Source organism: Mesocricetus auratus, unplaced genomic scaffold, assembly GCF_017639785.1.
Source record: "Mesocricetus auratus isolate SY011 unplaced genomic scaffold, BCM_Maur_2.0 Super-Scaffold_100691, whole genome shotgun sequence".
Classification (NCBI taxonomy): Eukaryota; Metazoa; Chordata; class Mammalia; order Rodentia; family Cricetidae; genus Mesocricetus; species Mesocricetus auratus.
Window position 1 is genome coordinate 7,416,623 of NW_024429267.1, and position 22,967 is coordinate 7,439,589.

The following is a 22,967-nucleotide window of genomic DNA, read 5'->3' on the forward strand; positions in this document are numbered from 1 at the left end:
AGTCTGAGGAGGAGAGGGTGCAGGGAGACAGCACTGAGTCTGAGGAGGAGAGGGTGCAGGGAGACAGCACTGAGTCTGAGGAGGAGAGGGTGCAGGGAGACAGCACTGATCGACTGCACCAATCAATCACAGTGAAATGCAGTGTTCACGAGATTTGCCAGCAAGACTGGAGAGCAAGGCAGAGTCACTGACTTTCTACACAGTATAAGCACTGCTTTAAGGGACACTGGGGGGGACAGTAGTTTGATTATCCATCTTGTGTGAAAGAAAGGCAGGCCACACTGTCTTTTAGGTCTCATTCCTCTGTCACTGCACATGGAAATTCCTACCCTGTCACTGAAGCACCTAACTGGGGCAGGTTTACCTCTAAGGGGAATTTCATGAGGCCAGAAATGTGACAAGCACCGGACTGACCCACAAATGCACTGAGAAACTACAGACCTAAATTTACTACTAATCCATATGACTGTTTTGTTGCTTGGCTTAGACTCCAACAATGAGATGGGTAGATCTGATTTGGAACCCATCCTGGGAAGGGCAAAACATAGCCATCTACTGTAAGCAAGATCTGTCTGTGCAAGAGGCACAGAGTCTGAGCCCACAGATCTGGTCCTGGGTGCCTAACTGAAGAGAGTCCTTCAGCAGAAGCCAAAGAAACTGACCCGGTTCTGGGAGGGTGAAATAGCTATGGGAAGCTCACTGAAAAATAATAATTCCTCTAAGTTTTATCTAAGTCTTAGATGGATTCTGGGATACCTACCTCCAGCTCTAATTCCCGAGAGCCAACCCTGTGTCCAACACAGGAAATATTAAAAAAAACAACAACAACCTAGAAACTTGCAGCTTCTACTACATTATTAAATTTGTAAAACATTAGGTATAAAATACTTAGCCACAAAGGATAAAGAAACAAACTCAATTTATTTAATTACATTTTTGGGTAATACCGTTTAGGCTAGGATAATTCATATAAACTATACTATCACTCAAGTTTTATAAACCTAAATCTACAGTATAATTTGTCTCATTCATAAACATGAGATAACTTGACCTACTTTCTAATACACTCTACTGCTTCTTGTCTGCATTAATCTGTGGTGACATTTTAAAAGGCGCTCTAATAATTTCCATTATAGGAAGATGAACTTTTCATTTACATCAACTTTGGATTCTCCTCCCACAAACAAAATACTATATTCTCAACAGAAAAGCTACAAATACACTAAGAATCAAGACATACAAGGCAGCAGCTCCAGCCAGCTCGCCTCTAAGTGGTGTTCAGAAAGCTCGATTTCTGGACAGCATAAGTTAGAAGAAAGACAAAAAGGATGAGAGGCTAAGACCCCAAGTCTTCCACACAACATGGAAGAGTGACTTTACATGTTCTCTGCTTACACAACATAGCTTTGAGAAATACATTTCATGCCCCATAATCAAATGAGCTACATGTTTCCTAATAGTTCTCAGCCTCAGACAACAAAAACAGAAAAGAAATCTCACTTGTACTTCCACAGGATGCTTCCAGGCAAGCCCACTGAGCCTGGGCTCCAAGTCCCAGATGAAGACAACCACTTTACCAGGCACCTGTACGTTTAAGAATCTCCTAGGTTCCCAAATGCCTAGAGCAGAGGTTGGCAGAGTATGGAGTATACACTAAGAATTGTTTTTACTCCCCTCACCCTCCCCATAATACACATACTCTTCCTTCTCCTGTGACGCTGGAGATCAAACCCTGAGGGCTTCAGCATACTAAGCAAGCACTCTACCATGGACAAATCTGCAGTCCATAGTTGTTACATTTTCTAACAGTGATGAAAAAAAAAACACCCTCAGGAATACTTCACAAAGCAAACATTGTTACATTTTCTAACAATGATGGGGGAGAAAAACAAACACCCTCAAGAATACTTCACAATGCAAACAAATTATAGCAAATTCAAAGTTCAAGGTCCACAAATCAAGTTTATTTGGAATAACACCACACCTATTTATGAACTGTCTGCAGTTGCTTTTTGTGTTCCAACAGCAGGGCTGAGTGGCTGCAACCCAGACAGTTACCTAAAATATTTACAGTCTAGTCCTTTCTGGGAACAGGTCACCAACTCCTGGTCTGCAGCATAGAATCCTGTCCACACAGGGCATTGGTCTAGCCAACCGTCTACAAGCCTGACTTACTCCCAGTTCAGGACATAACGCCTGTACCATTCAAATGCTGTTCTTCCCTCACCCTAGTGTTCCTCTTGCTCCATAGCAGTACAGTCCTGCAGTCTGCTGACAGCCTAAAAGGAACACACACAGTTAACTACCATGAGGTCACAAAGGGAAAAAGAGCTTGGGAGTGCCCAAGGCTGTTGCCACAGACGATTTGGAACAGCACAAGGTAGAAGCAACCCAGATGTCCACCCACAGGACACAGTCCAGACAACCCCGAACAGGATGGAAGATGTGGGAGCTGCAGGGAGTGGAAGATGAGCTCCACATGGAGCTGAGGAATAAGAACCAGGACAGATGAAAGACCAGACAAAGGGGAGGAATGCATGTGCTGCATGTTGGTGTCCATCTGTCTCAAAAGGGAACTGCAGACAGGAGAGCATACATACATTTGCATATATGTATGAATGCTCAGAGTAAATGAATAATGCTTTCAATTGCCACCCATGGGATCCTATGGGATAAGGGGAAGCAGGAGAAGGTGGGAGGGGATAAAGGTAACATCTCCTGCTACTGCTCATGGCTTCAAATTCACACGATAAAACCTAACCTTAAAGGCACTGGTATTCAAGGCGGGGAATTGCAGAAGGGGTTCTGTCACAACGTCAATGGGACTAGTGCCCTTACAGAAGAGGACTCACAGAACTCCTCTGCCTCTTCTGCTATGGATTCACGGGCCAGCCATTTCAGCCAACTGGGCAAGCTCCAGGCTAGTGACTGACTCAGTTTCAAATAACAAAGTGGATGGCATCTGGGGAACAACACCTGAAGTAGTCCTCTGGCCTCCAACTGCACCCGCAGACATGAACACAAACACACACATACACAAGCACGCATGCACACAAAACAATAAAACAGACATTTTTAACTTTCTTTTTATTTATTCTTTGTGTCTTTCACATCATCTCGGTCCCGTTCATTTCCCGTCCCTGTGTGCCTGTCCTCTGCCCTTGCAGCTCACCGCCCCTCCCCCACAGGTAAAAATGTAACAGAAAAACGGGAAAAGGTCTGGTCGTGGAAGCTGTAGTGTGACACAGTGAGTCCTTTTGTTCGTATATCTTTACTTGCAAGTGTTCGCTGCAGAGTCATGAGTAATGGAAAGTAAAATCAAATCAGTTTTCCAACGAAGACCATTGTGTGTGCAACATAAGACAGGGCAGATTGAAATATACATGGTCTCACCACACTGGGTTGTGGAGCACAGAAGGATGGGTGCATGCTAACACAGCTGTGTAAAACCCTTACATGTTGGACTCCGTGTCTCCAGTTCTGTTCCCTGGAAAGATCTACAGCAGTCAATGCACCTCATTTTCCACCTGTGCCCTCTAAACACTTAAAGAAATAGGGTCCCTGGAGACATAGCAGAGTCAGGGCTAGTCAAGAAATGGGATTGTGAAGTCTTTCACCATCATATGCTAACAGATACAAGATAAATGACCGTGCAAGAGTCATTTCAAAGAAAGTGAGAGTCGACTTGGATTTGCTTCCACTGGCTAAATTATGAGGCAGATTGAATATCAACAGAAACATTAAGTCAAGATACATGATCTACATGCAGACCAAAGTTTGAGTGTTATCAGTATGTGGGTGTATGTGTACATGTGTGTGACACAGAGCAATACCTATAGGTATGTAGTGTATGAGTACGTGTGTGCACACGTGTGTGAGTGACCTTACCTGTGAGTGCCATATGAAGGTCAAGAGAAGACTGCAGGTGACCGACTTTATCACTCTCCACCTTATTCCCTCCAAGCAGGGCCTCCCACTGATCCTATCCCTCGATGCTTTTCAGTTTAGTAGTCTAGCTGGACAGCAAGCCCGACAATCCTCCTGAGTCTCATGACCCTCATCCCCCAGCATTGGGGGCCATGCTTTTTGCCGGGTGCTTGGAATTCTCAGTGCAGACAAAGCACTCTTACCTACTGAGACATCTTCCTGTCCCTCCTAAGCAATTCTTAAATGTGATATTTGTCTAGAAGGGACATTTGCTCTGTGTCTTGAATTAAGTGACTCCTCTCCCCCATTAAGGTCTGAAGCTACCACAGTGAAATCTTGCTGCTGCTAGAGTATGCCCTTGCCCAGCCAGGTCTGAATAGCCCCTGTCAGGACTTCATTCCAGGTGGGATGCCCATGTTCTTTAATCACACAGACACAGCAACAAATCACAAAAGCGTCCTTCTTCTGGAGACCTACTCAACTCCCTCTTCCTCTTTCTGCTCACTGTCACTCACAGACCCCACTGCTCTGGAGTGTGTTTGTCAACATAAGCAGAAGAGAACAACACTTACACCATCCCATCCTCTGAGGGCAATTTCTTATGTCTGTGAGTTTCCTTCCTCTGAACCCAGCCTTCAGGGAAGGGAGGCCATGTGGCGAACAGCCCCCCCCGCTTTAAGTGCTGAGCCCATGAGCTTGCTGTCAGCTGTCCACGGGGATAGGAGAGTAAATGAGCTGAGAGTCCTGGACAACCTCAACACCAAGAGCCAGACATCATTCATCAGGGAGACTGAATCATCCCTCATCTCTCTGAGCTAAATAGACTAAAGAAAATATAGTGTGCTCTTTCCAGTAGTAAGAAAGACTTTAAATTTCATCTATTTCCTTCTTTTGATAAAGGCAGTTTAGAATCTGTCCCAGGTAACCAGGAACCTGGAAACGCTTGAGGTTGGGTTCAAAGTAGCTTGGCAGGGGGGGAGGAGGGGAGGCTGGAAAGACTCAGTACGGAAACAGCTGCTGACAAAGCACTTTTGCATGTTCCAGAAGGGTGGGCGGTTGCTCCTCCTCTCAGTTCAAATCATCACAAGGACAGAGTGGAAATGGATGCTCCCCAGATCTAAGCCAGGGCAGGGTTCTGTAAAAGGAACTCTGGGACTGAGAAGCTGAGTGGAGAGGACTCTTGGGGCAGGTGAGGACAGAAGTCTGCTGTGGAAAGCATAGGAAATTGATCATGGATAGCGAAAGTGTTCCCAGCCTGTGGAACCACAGCATGCCACCATGCCCAGGATAACCCCAGAATCTGAGAAACAATGCAGCCCAGGGTTCTCACACGTCACTCACCCATGAGACACGGGATACTTCACGTTTCTCTCTGTGTGAAAATGGACACAACACCTGTTCTGCATGGGGGCTGTGAGGACTTCAGGAGATACCAAGCTTCCAGGATCTCGGTGTCTAACACTTCAGGCAGTGAATCTTAAGTATCAGGGTCTTGCTTCCTCCATATACCAGTCCCTGGACTGTTATCCAGTGTGGGAAGGAGCCTTACCCAAATACCAGCACTTGCTCAGTGTATGCCGAGACAACCCTATCAGACCCAGAGTTAGGGGAGTGAGATCTTCAGAAACAAAGTGGCTTTCTCGGGGGACCGGGACGACAGAACCTAGGAAACTTGAGACTGCATTCAAGACTGCTGGTACAGTGTAAAAGCTCCACTTAGCCACGCTCCATTGAAGGGCAAAGGCATTAGGCTACTACCGGAGCATGCTCTGATGGGGACAGTATTTACTTAATTACATTAAATGTTGCTTACTGGCTTTTAACATTAAGAATCAAAAGCTGAATCTTGCAAGCCTAACTGCCATTAAAGAACAGAACACAAAGGTAAGGGGGTCCAGCTCAGTGGTAGAGGACTTACTAAGCATACATAAGACATTAGAGTCAATCACAACCCAAAAAAAACCCAGCAAACAAAACAATGCATGCACGTATTACCAATCCTAAGAATGTAAAATTAAAGATATAACTGCCTAAGGTTGAAAATTTCATAGGATGGGTTGGTATGAACAAAGAAATAGCATGGAAGAGACAAGAATCAGAGGAGACAGGGAGGTCCCGATCAGCCTAGAGAATGCTGGGTGAGCTGATAAGGGATTGGTTACAAGACACACAGAAACAGCTGTTAAAACTGAGGAAGTGAGGGGTGGGGAGATGCTTGCTGTGTGAGTGTCAGGACCAGAAGCCACGTGAAAAAGCCATGTGTGGCAGCCCATAGTTGTAATGCCACCGCAAGGGAGATGGCAATAGGTGGTTCGCTGGGACCAGTCAACCTAGCTGAATCACTGAGTTCCAAATCAGTGGGAGTCTGTCTCACAACATGAGGTAGGCAACACTTGAGAAACAAAACCTGAGTTGACCTCTTGCCTTCACATGCATACATATGCACTTGAACCCACCCATATGCCATCTTCAGACAGACAGACGTCAGACACTAACAATGTGAAAAGAGATACAACACACTGTGTGTGTGTGTGTGTGTGTGTGTGTGTGTGTGTGTGTGTGTGTGTGTGTGTGTGAATCACCAAACACATGAACAATATTCACAAAAAAGCAGCAGTTGCTTCCAAGAAACAGGACCACACAGACTGCTGGTACTGCTGGTACCTGTGTGACCATGTCTAGCTAAGACACCACTATTTGTCATCAGCTTTTCTGAAAAGCTCCCTGTTTTTAGCTATTTGTGTGTGATGATATGACTTATAACAGTTTTCAATGAACTATGTTTTATTTATTGTTTTTAATCAGCATATATTATGTGAAACATATTATTTTAAAATATATATTCTAAATGGTTGCACTGAGAATTAACATGTATAGTCAGTTGTGAGCCTCTTGATATGGATGCTGGGAATTGAACTTGGGGTTTCTTCAAGAGCAGTATATGCTCAGCCTCCTCTGCCTCCTTTGAATAAGGTTTTCTGGTCCTATTTATTTTGCACACTTACCTCATTTGTTCATTTACTCATTATTGTGAGTATATGTTTGTGTATGAGCTGTGTGTGTGAGTGCAGGTGTGCAAGCCTGCCACAGTCCGCATGGGAGGGGGAGATGACAGCTTGCAGAAGGTAGCTCTCTCCTTTTTCCTGTTGAGACAGGGGCTGTCTCACTGTTTCCGCCTAGCGACATGCTCCACACCAGCGAGGCTATGAGTTTCTCCGGTCTCCACCCTCCATTTCTCTTTAGGAGTCCTGGAATTACAGATACACCCAGCTCTTTTGGGTAGGTTCTGGGGACTGAACAAAGGCTGTCAGTTTTGCAAGGACAAGTGCTTGTACTCCCCAGGACATCTCGCCAGCCCTCTTCAGTGGTTGCTCCTCTGTTGTCTTTTGGTCTGATGTAACCTCCTTTGTCTATTATTGCTATTTTTATCTTTGCTTTGAGATTCATGTCCCAAACCCCATTGCTTAGAATAATGTCTCAGAGCCTCTTTCACTATGTTTTCTTCTGGTAATTTCACAGGCTCAGTTCTTTAAGCTCTTAATACTGTTTTTGAAGTGTTGGGGTTTTGAGCCCAGGGTCTCAAAATATTTATATACACTCTATCCACTAATCTCTACAACTAGTCCCTAATGCATTTTTGATTGACCTTTGATGTGACTCGAGGTAAAGGCATGATTTCATATTTCTGTATCGTGTACTGATATCCACTTGTCCTAAGACCAATTATTAGAAGGGCTGAGAGATGTCTCAGTGGCTAAGAGCACTGGCTGCTCTTCTAGAGGACCCAGGTTCAATTCCCAGCACCTATATAGCAGTTTACAACTGTCTATTACTCCAATTCCAGGGGATCAGATACACGCATGCCAATGTACATAAAAGGAAGCTATATTAAGAAAAATCAACTATTAGAGAGACTGCCCCTTTGATGAGGGTTGCCTTTCTGTACATATGTTTCTCTTATTGGTTAATAAATAAAGCACCGTGTGGCTAGTGGCAGGCAGGAAGGATAGGTGGGGTTACCAGAGGAGGAGAATTCTGGGAAGTGTAGGCAGAGAGGAGTCGTCATTTGAGCCTGGGAAGAGACAAGACCATGTAGAAATACACAGATTAGCAGTTATGGGTTAATAATTAAGACAGAGTTAGTCGATAAGAAGCCCAAGCCACTGGCCAACAGTTTCATAATTAATATAGTGTCTGTGAGTTCATTTGGGGAAGCAGCTGAGGAACCAGGTAGGAAATCTCATAACACCTCTTTCCTGCTGTGTGTTCTTGCTACAACTGTCTAAATCACTTGACCACAAATGCATAGATTTCTGGCCTTTCTATTCTGTTCACTGTTCTATCTACTATTAAGTCATTATCATATTCTTTGTTCAATGTAGGTTTGTAGTATAAGCTAAGGCAGGAAGCAGGGTCCCTTTAAGTTTATTCTTTAAGCTCAAGATTGCTTTGACTATATGAGGTGTATTGTGGTTCTATTTTTATGTTTGCTATTAGAATGTGTAATTGTGTGTGTGTGTGTGTGTGTGTGTGTGTGTGTGTGTGTGTGTGTGTGTGTGTGTACTTGTGCATGCTCCCCAGTGCTCAGAGGTCAAAAGAGAATGTCAGTTCCCCAGAAGCAAGAGTAATAGGCAGTTGTAAGTCACCTGACACACTCTATCTATCAGATCTCTCTCCTCACATACATTTGCATGCTTACATAGGACCCTTTGGAGCACCACGCTGATTTCTGCAGTGTGGCTGTCTCCAGTTCTTAACCATTCATCCCTACAAGCTCTCACCCAGAATCTCTTGCTCTTCTGAAAAGCTTTTGAACATGATTGATTGGTTTTGTTGTTCATTCATTGAATTTTATTCCAACCTGGAGTTCAGAGAACCCTTAAAGCAATTTTCCTTTCCCTGGTTCATGTCAAAATAAAAGCCCCATCCAGCATATACACTTTCAGATACATCAAAAGTTTAGGTAATCTCTCACATTCCTACACATTTAAGGCAAGTGCTCCCACTATTGTTTGATATAGCCCTTTCCACCCCTAAAAAGGGCAGTGAGTAAATATTCTTGGAGGAGAGCCCAAGAGTTGAAGCATACCAAACAGGCAGTAAGCCAAGAGTTGGGGTGATGGGGCAGAAAACAGCCAGGTAAGACAGCCAAATTTCATCCTGAGTTTCTCTGAAGATTGTATTTGTAGCAGAAACATAAACCAGAAACCACAGGAGGAGGAAGAACAAAGGACTGAGCCACCATGTCCTAAACGACACAGACCGCACAGCATCTAAGTACTCTTTCAGTAAGGGAGCTGTGCCAACCTCCTGGGAGGAGCACGGAGCATCTGCCTGCCCCTCATGTGTCTAGTAGTAATCCCAGTCATGATTTACTCCATCTCCAAAACACACACACACACACACACACACACACACACACACACACACACACCACCACCACCACCACCACCACCAACCCACAGGCCAAAGAAAAGTCAACAGAAACATAATGTGTGTTCTGTACAGCTCACAGCACAGGGTGCCACCAAGATTACTCCTTTCACACCCAATGTCTCAGCGAAGCTCCTCCTTGTCCTGAAGAACTCAGACCATTGTTGAGAGTTTGTAACTCTTGGCTGTGCCTTTGATCTGCAAGCAGCCTTGAGTTCTTCATACTGGGGATCACTGGTTTCTGAGAGGCCAGGTGTCAGGGTCACCTCCCTGAAGATCTTGGCAATACCCCCTCCATACACACACATACACACTTCTGAGATAAACAGTCACATGTATTCAAACAGCAGACAAGAGCTGCTCCACCACACTGGGGAGGGAGCTACTATCCCTTTTATCGGACTAGTAGGATCACTGTCACCCTTTCCATCTACACTGGCTATAGCACAGCCCATAGATAATTCCATGTTCATGAAAGTGAACCATTTCTACCTAGGCTCCCCACAGAACAGTCCCTTTCCTTTAGCTTCATGTTGACCTCTCTTAGTTCACCCATGCTAGCTGAAAGGGCAATTTCTGAATGTAAACAATGTCAACATAGGTTATACCTATTTCCTGTTCAAGAGAAAGGACACAGTTCTAGGGGCATATACTCTAGGACCTAACAATGTCAGCCCTCAGTCCCATGCTGCTAAGTCTTCCACTGATGATCACTGGTTTGTACAGAAATGGGGAAAGCTTGTGAAAAAGCCAGTCATTTTTACAAAACTAAAAATGTATTCTCTAAAGACAGGCAGGACTTCACTATATAGCCCTGGCTGGCTTGGAACTCTCTATGTAGACCAGGCTGGCCTTGAACTCACAGAGCTCTGTTTGCCTCAAGAACTGTGATCAAAGGTGTGCACCACCACATCTTGTCCCTACTCTTTTAGTGTCAAAATAACCATTCTTTTGTAAGATGATATTAGCAGGGGACAGTATTGTTCTGTGAAAAATCTTTTATCATGAAAAATTCCAGACACAAAGTATAACTACATATAAATATACATTGGATCCCCACATAGCCACTGAATTTCAACAATCATAAACTTTGTTTACATTCATTGAAAAGATACTGTAAATTGGTCCTAACATGGTTTTGCTATCCCCCAATATCTTAAAACACACAAATGAATAGCCTGGGCTATACTACAGATGGTACAGATGAGGACAGAGACTATCAGAGATTAAATGACCTAGCCCAAGGTCTTCAACCAGTTAAAACTAGAACTGAAACAGGAGAATGGTTCATGGCACTACGTAAGGGCTATCTGACTAGATTTACTTTGTCGGACTAAACCTCAGCAAACCCAGAATCTGCAGATATATATATATATATATATATATATATATATATATATATATATATATATCACATCTCAGTCCAGAGGTTTTATGCATACCACTTGAGACTTGTCCCATTCAGGAGCAAAGAAAAACCCATTACCTGTAATTCATGTTTACTCCCTCCCATTCTATAGTCATCATTTACAGCCTTGACATCCCCAGGAACCACTCATTTCCGTTTCAAAGACTTCTGGGAGTTTCTAGATTAGTTTTTTACCTAGTACTTCCAATCTAACTCTCAAAGCAAACCATGGGGATGAAAGCAGATTCATGAAACCTAGTAAGGGAAATGCCCAGCTCCGCATTCCTTTTCACACACCTAGCCTTCAGGGGAGGAAGGAAAACAGCAGGCAGGCCCTAGGACCAGGTATTCTGCACACGTGTAAGGACCACAGGGACATACAAGAGACAGCACTGACACGCTTTGGAGAGCATCAACATACGTCCCCGACCCCAGGACTCAATTAATGAGAATGTTTTTCATTATACATTCTTTCTTTCATTCAGTTTTTAAAGACTTACCTAAATTCTCAGTTTATGCAGTATCAATTTCGATGAGAGGATCCTGAGGAATGTGAGAAGCTTCTAGCAGCAATACCTACAACAATAGGAAAAGCCATTAGGCGCAAGTACCAATAGAGACAGGAGGTTGTGAGTAAAGTCTATACATTTGGTCATTTTCCCCACACTAAGAACCAATGAAAGGAAATAACTCTGGAAGCAATGAGTCTCCATCACACCACATGTGCTGGGAATTTGCTGTGCCGACAGGGAATTGAGGTCCCAGGACCAAAATTACATTACCATTGGCAAAGAGGCAGAACACTTTCCCCCTTCTCTGTGTTAGGAAGGCTTTAATGGATTTGAATTTAAACAAAAAACCAAATACATGTGTCCTTCTTCCTGCACCATGTCTAAACCAATTTCAGGCCCTGTGTCATCTTCTCCCCCCAACTCTCCCTCCCTCCTTAGCATACAGAATTGTTCTTGGCCTGCTCACTTTTGTTTTACTTAGTTCCTGGGACTCAACTGTCAAGCAGTTCCTTCTTGCATCATCTTTTTTGTCATATCCATTCTGAGGCCCCAAGAGCTCCCATCTGACCTTACTCGGTGGAAACCCAACAAGAGGCAGAAAAACACCAGCAATTACAGATTTATCAAAACAGCTTAGTGAATAAACAGGGCACTGTGAGAACCTGTAGAGTGTTCATATAAAACAGGTACATGTCATCAAGTCTAGGTAGAAATGAAAAAACAGGCTAATAAATTATGTGGGTTCACTATTTGGGGTGGGGATTCTACATGTCTTCTCAACTTACAAAATATATGAACTAAAAATAGAATCAAATGATTACTAGAGGTACATGTGTTTGAATATTTTATAATATTAAGATACTGAAGGTCTTTTTAAACACGAGAGCAAAATCTAAAAAGCATGAAAGACTAAGGTATTTGTTGTCCCAGGTAGGGTTTCTATTGCTGTGAAGAGACACCCTGATTACAGAAAACATTTAATTGTGGTGTTTCGCTTACAGGTCAGAGGGTTAGTTCATTATCATCATGGCAGGGATTAAGACAACATGTATGCAACATGGTGCTAGAGAAGGAGCTGAGGGTCCTTACATCTTGACTCACAGGCAGCAGGACACAGGATGGTCTCTTGAGCACATATAAACCTCAAAGTCACCTTTACAGTGACTTTTACACTTCCTCCAACAAGACCACCCCTTCTATTAGAGTCAATTCTCTTGGGGGCCATTTGCTTTCAAACCACCACATTTGGCTTGCTAAACCAGCAACAACAAGAAACTAAAGTAGGGTCTCAGCAGGTAGGAATGCTTACTGCTCTTGCCTGAAGATCAGAGTTAGGTTCCCAGAACTCACATTGGGTAGCTACAACCACCTGTAACTCCATCTTCAGGGGGATATAACACCCTACACACACACACACACACACTCACTCACACACACACATATATATATAATTTTAAAAAATAAAATAAAAATTCCACTGATACTTTTGTCAAAAATAAAAAGTATTTACACACAAGATAAAAAAGTTGCTGTTCATAAATTACAAACCAATTAAAGGAAATTAATATTCCTCTTAAGATAGACAAACCAAACAATAAATTTTCCTTAAGATGAAGACATCATTGGAAAGGGAATAAACTAAGTCCTGTGACTCTCTAAGTGAAGATTAATCACCTATAATTCATCTAAAGTCTGTGACCTCCAGTTGAAGTTAGCTGGCCAGCTTCAAACTAGCATCCCACAGGCAAATAGTGATTTCATGAAAATAGGTAGAATCTTTAAAAAAAACTTTTTGGACTTACTTATTTTTTTATATGCTTGAGTGTTTTACCTGCATATATATATATATATATATATATATATATATACACACACACACACACGTGTGTGTGTGTGTGTACCAACATGTGTGTGCCTGGTACCCACTGAGGTCAGAAGGAGCTATCAAATCCCCTGAACTAGAGTTGAGAATAGTTGTAAATCATTATGTAGGTATTGGGGACCAAACCCAAGTCCTCTGTAAGAGCCACAACTGCTCTTAACTGCTGAACCACCTCTCCAGCTTCACATAATCTCTAATTAACAATAAAATTTGTGAAGAGACAAATTGCGTTAAGAATAGAAAAGAAGGAGCTATAAGTTTCCAGGCAAGCCAGTCTATTGTTAAAACATTCTCTATCATAGTATGCTTAACCACTGCACAGGTTTATCTTCATTAGATTATATTCACATATTAAAAGACCTTTTTTCCCATTAAGATTATAAAGCACATGAACGTATTCCCACAATGGGCCCATTATATTCACTTTATGCCTGGGAAACAAATGAGTTCTTTTCCTTGCTTTACTTTTAAAAGTTTATAAGTTACATATCATACAAGCATTCCTATAAGATCATAGTTACAAACCTGGTTAGAAAGTCATAATTACTGGTAGTTGCATAGATGCCTTTAAATTATATTTCTAATTAGTTCCCTTTGTCTGCTAGTTGCCCCCTCTATCCCTGGAAAATGCCTATAGAAGACAAACAACAGACTAGAGCTCCTAGTTTGCTTCAGAGATGACCTGTCACACGACCCTTAGACTAAATATCTATGGACCCAGCACACAGTTCAGAAAAACCCACAGGTCACCAAAGCCAGGTAGCCTCTTCAATGCCAAGCAAGTCTACACAGGGGCCTGAGATGTGTTAGGATTTGTGAGACAGGGCTAGTGAGATGCTTCAAGGGTTCAAGTGTGGATATCAGAGTTCAGAATTCCTGGAATCCTCATGAATGACAGGTGGGCACAGTGGCCTTTCCATAGTTGCAGCCTCAGAGGTGATCACAGAGGACCCACAGAGCAAGCTGGATAGCCATGCTCTGGATCTGACTTCTTGAGAAACCATGCCTCAGTGAATAAAGAATAAAAGAGATAGAGATGGATGGAAATGAATCCTGACAATCAACCTCAGGCCTTGGGCTGGTTTATTTTTTGTCAACTTGGCACAAGGTAGAGTCATCTAGAAAGGGGGAATATCAACTGAGAAAATGTGTCCACTTGACTGTCCATAAGCACTTTCCTGATAATGGGTCTCAGCCCACTGTGAGTGGTACCACCTCCAGGCAGGTGATCCAGGGTTGTATAAAAAAGCAAACCGAGTGAGCCACAAGGAACCATCCAATAGCAGCCCTCCTCCATGGTCTTTGCTTGACTTCCTCCAGGTTCCTATTAGAGTTCCTATCATGGCTTCTCTCGGTAACAGATTGTGATCATGACGTGTAAGCCAAATAAAACCCCTCCTCAAGTTGTTTTGAACATAGTGTTTTATCACATCCATGGAAACCAACTAGGAAAGGTCTCCACATACCTATGTGTATATGTGCATGCACACCCACATACATGCAAAAACATACATACATTCATACACAAGCACACAACACACCATACACATGCACACTTGGGAAAAAAGAAAAACAAAAGAGACTTGTGGGACTGAACATTGTATTTAGAGAAGGCATTAGCATAGTGGCTACGAGGAACAAATTTGATCTTGGTTGAACGGTTTACTAGTCATTCGCTCTGGATGTGCCTTAAACTCTCTGAACCTAAGTTTGCTGCTTTATAATAAAACCATTGGAGGAAAGGGCAAAGCTCAAGGTGAACACACAACTAACACAATCAGCAAAGCTCAGCACCATGGAGCTTATCTGAGCAGCAGGCATTTGAAACAGAGGTGGAAACAGCTCGCGGGGAGACACTCTTGTTCATGGTCTGGTCTTAACAGGTCCCCAGAGAATGCTGACACAGAACAGGCCTTCTGCAGGCACAGCTATCTGTTTAAAACACTTCAGTTTGATTTTTGTGGTGCTAGAGATATGACCCAGGGCCCTGCTTATGCCAAGCAAACCCTTTCTATCACCAAACTACATGTCTAGCCCTAAAATACTTCTGGTTATAGCCGAATATGACTTTCAAGTTATGCGAAGAACACTTGCTTCAAAGGAGCACCGTGTACTACCACATGTCCAGTCACTTGGCAGCTCCGTGTGGCCTGCTGTGTAGAAGATATCACGAAGCACTGGTTGATGTGAACAGAAGGCAGCAAAAGCTACCACCAAGCTCTTCCCATTTGTCACAAGCAAGGGCATATTGCTAGCCAGGGCTGTGTTTTATAAAGCTCCACATATGGGGCTGACTTTGACAATTTCTGAAACTACCAGAACCAACATGACTTGATTTTCTAAATCACCCCCACCCCCACCTCACAGCTCACTGAGAGCAGCCCTACTGTAGGCCCAGAAGATGAGCTTCATGCCTCAGATGGCACAGAGCATCCCTGCTTCCTCTAACCCTATACAAAGGGACCTCCATTCTGCCACTTGGGGCCTGGACCCTCCTCAGAGTCCATCACCCTGTTGTGTGCTGTCTGTCTGTGGCATTAGTAACCCAAGTATTTTGTAACCCCAAATTAACCAGTTTTAAGACATTAAGATGATACAGAGGAGAAAATCCATTATAAGTAGCTCAGGAAGAGCAAAGTGCATTCTTGACTGTCATTCAAAATCACAAAATCCAAGAAAAAAATAAGACAGAGTTCTCTGACAGCCCTATGGCAAGAATCAAAGGAAGAAAAGAAGAAATGTTTTGAGAATAAAACTTTCTCTAACTTCTATCCCTTATCATGCCTGTTCTTTTCTTGTACTGCAATCCAGAAATATTTCTCTTCAAAGGGCAGCTCAATAAGCACAGCACAGCTGTGCTAGGTTGGGAGATAATCTGACTAGACAGGGAGAGGCCATTTCTCTGCTACTGACTTCCCCTCACTAACTTGCCCAGCTAGATACTGGGTGCTGGCCTGAGTCAAAAGAACCCCAGTGAAGAGCTAGCAGGTGGCACTGCACACAATGCAGTCCACGGAGACTAGAAATAAGACTATTCTGTCCTCTGCAAGACAGAGGGGAAAGTGAGACCCAGAAGAAAAGCTCTAGAGAGTCAGGACTGGTGAGACGGTTTCCTAACAGCACTTGCACTCTTGAAGAGGACCTGAGTTCAGTTACTAGCACCCATACTATGCCTCACAAGCATTTACAACTCCAGTTCCAAGGAATCTACCCTCTTCTGGGCTATAGGAACTGCACACACATGGTACACATATAGACACATAGATAAACACCTTTCACATAAAATAAAAATAAAATCTTAGAAAACATCACATTCAAAAATTTTCTTCATATGAATATGGGAAATGCTGAGTTAACAAAAATATAAGGAGTTTCCAATATCGAACATTTTACATCTTTTAATATGCTAACTGTGATTTATACATGTATAAATTCCTTTATATTTGCCATCTACATCTTAGGACAATGTCCTATATACTACTTTGGAAAATGTTTTAATTTAGGCAAATTATTATTGAAGGCATACTTTGCATTAATTAAATGACTGAAAACAGCCCTGTAAATGATCAGTTAATGGTGCAAAGGATATTAGTGCAAAGGGGGGTAAAGTGTATATTTACTCAGAGTCCACATAAGATGCTATAATCCTTCTGTTTTGTTTTATTTCCTCTTTATGTGCTTTCCAGATCAAAAATCTGAGCTGGGTCATTGTTCTAGAATTGACTCTCCCCTCTAAAAATTTAAAAATATTTAAATACCAATTCTATTGTATGTAATTAGAATGCAAATTTTGTAAGAATAAGTACTACATAGTACAACTTCAAACAGTGCCAGCTAGAGGGATGTTCCACAAATGATTATTGATTATAGAAAATGGGGAGATGGCTCAATTAGTAAGTATCTGACTCTATACCACACTCCTTTCACACACACACACACACACACACACACACACACACACACACACACACAAGTGAAAAGCTGATTCTGCTGTGAATCTACAAACTGTTCCTCCATGCATCACTAACTCCTATTATGGACTGATCCAAATGTATATCCTATGGTTTCTATTTTATAACAGCTTTGGGATGTTTACTCTAAAATAAGTTAGTTCTCTCTTTTCTCAAGCAAGCTTTGCTTTTCCCCATCTTATTTTTAACATATTGTCCCATCCTTTAAAACTCCTACAACAGCTGAAAAAGAACTTTTCTTATGACCCAACTGTTTCAAACTGAAGCCTAATTAACTCATTTATGAACAACTTGGAATTTCACTTTATCAGAACGATGTACAGGGCTTCCTTTAGTGTTAGAAGCAGCAAGTTAATTCTGTAGAAGTGGGAAACTCTATACAAATAACTTTTTATGGTTGATCTTCTGGGGAGGCAAGCAACTAAACATGGCATAGAATTATTAGAAAGTTTCTGATGTGTTATAAATCTAGATGTAATGTTCTGAATACAATAGTCACATGACCCCAAAGCGTTAAAACACCTTCAAATGAACAAATGCAAAAAAAAAATTTTTTTTTGCTCAATTCACTTTAAACTGTGATAAACACCATTGCCAAAATCAATTTGGGGAGAAAAGTTACAGTCCATCATTTAGGAAGTCAAAAGAAGAACTCAATACAGGAACCTGGAGGCAGGAACTGAAGCATAGGCCATGGAAGAGTGCTGCTACCGGCTTGGTCCCCATGCCTTACTCAGCTTGCTTTCTTAAACAATCTAGGGCCATCTGCCCATCTGTCGCCCACACATAGTATGCTGGACACTCACACATTGATTAAGTTTTAAAATGCTCCTACAGACCAATCTGATGGAGGCATTTTCTCAGTTGGGGTTACTTTTTCCTAGGTGACTCTAGTTAATGTCACGTCAACAACAAGCAAACAAAACAACAACAACAAACTAACCAGCACAAAGTCTGATAGTACATTTAGAAAACTTTGGAATGGTTTTTCTTTTTATAGATGGCCAGGAATGGAAGAGCAGGGAAATAGTCTCCAACTCTTGCTTTGTTGTTCAAAATAGTAATTAGTAATATATAGTAATAATAATGACGATTCCCCAATTCTTCAAGGAAGATGATAATGGCCATGGGATATGATTTACCAACCTACAACTTTTGGCTGGACATTATCATAGTCCAGCTTTCCTCTATCCCTTGAGTAAAAGGGTAGGGTGTACATTTTTTAGGTTAAATCCTCAGACCCTACAAAATCATACCCAAATGTCCGTGCCACAAGGATCACCAGTACCCACTTTGCCACCTCCTACACAGCCTGCCATGGATGTCTGTGCCCAGTCACAGTGTTCCACATACCAGAGTCCCAGCACACTGGCTCCTCCTAAGGGATCTCTGACAGCCACTTTTCTATGCCCCAGACAGCTTACCCACACTTTTATTCATCAATTTCTATTTCACAGTTCACCTGCTTAAAAGGAACATTTATTGGCTATATATTAATTTCTATGTTTACAGTACTGTGCTTAATTTTCCTAAATGGCTAAACTGAAAGAACTCAGGGTAGGAACTGTGGCCCACCCTATATTTCTAGACTCACCTCAGAGCACAGTTCCTAAAATACTCTAAATTGGCAATAAGTGTTTGAGAAATTTACATGCACATTTTATATGACTACCCAAAATGGTGCCTCAAGGGGTTAAAAGAAACAGGGTCAGGATGGAGCCGTGTATAGACATGCTTGTGTACATCAAAATTGGAGTACCAGATGCTTCGTTGATTATCCACACTTGTACTTCAAAGTGTCCTAATTCAGAAACTCTTCCCAAGCACCAATCAAATGCTCAATCCTATGCCACAACCCCTTTGAAAAAGCTCTCTCCTGGTTGGTCTGTCAATTAGGGAAGCATGTTATCTCATATTTGTGTCTTCTCTTCCATCTCCAAAAGGCTTTCTGATATCTAACAACTAAAGCATGGAAGAAGGCGGCTCTACCAAATAAGCTACTTTACCTAAAGGGCATCTGCCTTTACTCTTAGCCGTTCATTAATGCAAGCCTCAGCTTTGCAGGAGAATACACAGTGAGTGGGGTAGGTGGTCACCATTCACATGAACCCTCCTCTTGAGAAGACAGAGCGATATGGTGCAACACTAGTCAGCACTACCAAGAAATGCACCATGGAGTCATATGAAAAACAACAGTAAAGAAGCTCAACGGACAAGACTATACACCCTATGACCCTAACAACCTAACATTATGGAAGATGCTACACTAAGGAGGCTACACTAAGGATCAGAGGTAAGGAAATGACTGAATTTGCAGAGATGAATGGATGACTTGAAGGGTGATGAAACCTTCCTGTGTGGCTCCCTGGTGGGGACACACGTCATGACACGTCTGTCAAAACCCACAAGATATAAGCTAGCAGGGGTGAGCCTACACAGAATAGGACTATGAAACCATGACATGACGATGGTACAGGTTAATCACTTGAAGCAAGCACATGGCACTGGAATGTGATCATACAAATATCACGCAGGCACTGATGCCAGGGAGGCTCCTGTGGAGCAGAGCCTGTCTAGAATACAAAGTGACCCAAGAGGGTCTTGAGCAGTTGGCAATCTGGGCTGAGGTTACCTGCATGTGTCCCAGATGCCAACTAGGATGGACTGCCCACTCTGAGCTCTATTTCCCCACAGCTTACCCTGGGAAGGTACCGTCTACCTCACATTCATTCTCATGGCCACATTGATCTTTAATTCATGGACTCCACGATCTTTGACTCACCGGCTCCTCCACATCAGCACATCTAGAGGTGCTCTGATCATGCGAGATCTAACTCAAGGACATGAAGACAGAATCTGGCTCCCACAAGTGGGAAAACCATCTGGTTCTCCTTTGTAATAGAAAGGCTGCATGCAATCTCTAAGGGAACACTACTGACCTGCAGCAAGGAGGAACAGACTATTTAAAGGACAGGGATCCAAGAACACTCACTATCGAGTCCTCCAGCCCTGTAAGTTGTTTGCCTGGTGCTATGTAGCAAATTTCTCTGAAGCTCTAAAGACTATGAAGGGAGGCTGTGAGTTCGAGGTTGGCCTGGTCTACAAAGCTACACAGAGAAAACTTGTCTCGAAAAACAAACAAACAAAAACCCCAGGAAGTAAAAAATTCAGAAAACTCAGGAAGTGCCAGAAACTGACCAGATGTACCAGGCCTCTGCCTCTCCAAGGTTATATAAAAAGTAAGTGCTGAAGATAAGGGAAAAATCAGCCTTGTTGCCTGGGAAGAGACACTCTCCAGTGTGTCAAGCTACCTGCAAGGTGTACAGTAGGTCTCAGGTTTCCAAGCTTTTATAAGCAATGCTGCAGGTAGGGCTTTTGATATTGCAGCTCCTTTTGAGTCATCCCTGGTTTTGTAAGTGACCTAGACTCCTGTTTGTAACCCCAATAAGAACTCATTGGCTCACCAAGCTGGATTTTGGTGATATCCTTACTTTGGTCTACCATTAATTTCCTACCTGGGGTGAGTAAACACTTGTTCATGTCTTCCCAAGAATAGTGTTACCTAACACCTGGGATCTGTGAACCAATACATCTTACAACAAAAACAACACTCAATCCCAAGAGGACTGAAAAATCAAGGGCTATCAAGGAATTTAGTCAGTCCCATGGCAACCCAAGACATGTAGCACAAAAAAGGTACATAGGATCATTGAGGAAGATTTGGTCAGTTGAGGTCAAATGAAATACTCAAGTAAATAGCAATGTGGAAATCAAGTACACTTGTTTTTGATAAATAAGAATGTCACCATTTGTCCTTGATTAGTAGCTATTGAAACCACCAATATTCATCTTCAAAAGTGTGAAATTTGGTCTTGATGAGTTAACAACTGGTTTGTTTTCCAAAAAGCTCTCTTCTCAGCACCAGGGATTCTCTGTATATTCGCTGTGGTTCAAAGCAGCCAAACTCTAGCACCTCCTGATAGACTGCCTTCTACCACTGAAATTTCCTTTTCTTCTCAATAAACCATAAAAATGAATTCTCTGTCCTATGTCTCCACCCTTGTCTGTTCCTGGTTTTCATCCCAGCACCCTCTTCTCTGCCTCCACAGTATCCCCTTTCTTGGAATTTTCATGAGACTAAGATGTTTCCTGTGTCATTATCAATCCACTGTGACATGTTTCCTATGCCATTCCAAAGACTACAGCAAAGCAGTTATACTCAAACACTTGCACAAAGCCTAGTGTCAACTCACCAAGGCCAGGGCACCTTTGTACCATTACACTAAGCTGTGTGTACATGGTGGTGTGGGTCTTCTGTTTCCCTCCCTCCTGTCAACTGCAGTTATTGGGGCATTCTCACTCATTCCAGCCCAACACATGCGGACCCTGTAGTAACTAGAAGAGCATCTCTGTGAACACAAGATGAGGATGGGCCCCTTTCTGTGTCTCTGCAAGGCATCTTCCAAGGGTGAGTTATCTGCTAGAGGGCTTGAAAATGCTCCTAAAGTCACAATAGTTTTCTTAGGTACTAAAATTTCAACTTCATACACCTTATACACAATTAAAATTTTGTTTAGAAAGCCCAATATTGGGCCAGCAAGATGGCTCTGTGGGTAAAGGTGCCTGCCATCAAGTCATATGACCTGTGCTTGATCCTTAGGGTCTACAAGGTGAAAAGAAAGAACCTAATACTACACATTGTCCTCTGGCCTTCAAATGTAGGTTCTGGCATGCATATCCATGTACACAAATACAATCATAGGTCATTAATCAATGGAAAAAAGTGCCACAAAATTTAAGCTAAGTATACCCAAACTAGCTGGATCTGATAACACATGCTTTTAGTCACATCAATAAAGAGGCTGCAGAAAAGGTCAGGCCTGGGCTATATAGTGAGACCTCATCTATAACAACAATAATAGTAACAATAATTATAACTATAAGCATAATTATATAGTTGGGCATATAAAAGCACAGGCCTTTAATCCCAGTACTTCAAAGGCAAAGGCAGCCAGATCTCTGTATGTTCAAGGCCAGCCTGGTTTACATAGCTAATTCTAGGCAGTAGGATCAGAATTTCACTGTCATCCTTGGCTACACATGGAATTGAGGGCAGCCTGGGCTACATGAGAGTCAGTCACAAGAAGCCCAAATAAAAACAGAAAATAGAAAGAGACAATTGTAATGAAACATATACAGATGGTCTCCAAGTTAGAATGATTTAACTCAGTTTTTTTTTAATTTAAGATACTATAAAAACTGTACACATTCAGTAGAAACTACTCTATGATTTAAATTTTGGTGGGCTAGCAATCCATAGTAGGATATGCTCTCCTAAGAGTGTTCAGTCTTGAGCATGTACAAGGCAGGGGGCCTCTCCCCCTCTTCCCTGCTACTGGGTGGGCAGGGTGTAGTAAGTTTTTTGACTTTGCACAATTCCACTCTATACTGACTCCATCACGCATGTAAGTGAAGCCACCCTTTTGACCTCAGCTGCAACAACTGCCAGCCAAACATCTTTTATCCAGCCCACCTTTTATTTCCTCCCTGCCCTCGTGGAGGTGATTTTTACATGAATGTCACGTATCTTATGATTTCTATGTATGTTTTGCAAAACTAGTATTTTTAATCAAAATGAAGCTGCTTGGACTTAGAAAATATAGATTTTATATTCATCAAGTAAAACTGAAAGCATCTTATTTATTCTGCCACTGAGGCAAGCAAGACCCGGGTGCCTGAACAGCCTAGGTGCTGACACTGCACAGAGTTCCTTCCCCAGAGATCACGCCCAGGGGAGAAAAGCAGGACTCTGAGGGTTCAATTATGAATATGTC

At 42.4% G+C, this 22,967-nt stretch overlaps 1 protein-coding gene across 5 annotated transcripts in view; it reads right to left on the reverse strand.

The window, feature by feature from the left end:
* Positions 1–22,967, reverse strand: part of Tln2 (talin 2) — a 409,739-nt gene that overhangs the window by 220,255 nt on the left and 166,517 nt on the right. For all 5 annotated transcript variants that reach the window (XM_040739688.1, XM_005075489.4, XM_013117408.3 and 2 more), the window contains one exon: positions 11,269–11,344. The gene's annotated coding sequence lies outside the window, so the exon portion shown is untranslated. The remainder of the gene's footprint in view (positions 1–11,268; positions 11,345–22,967) is intronic.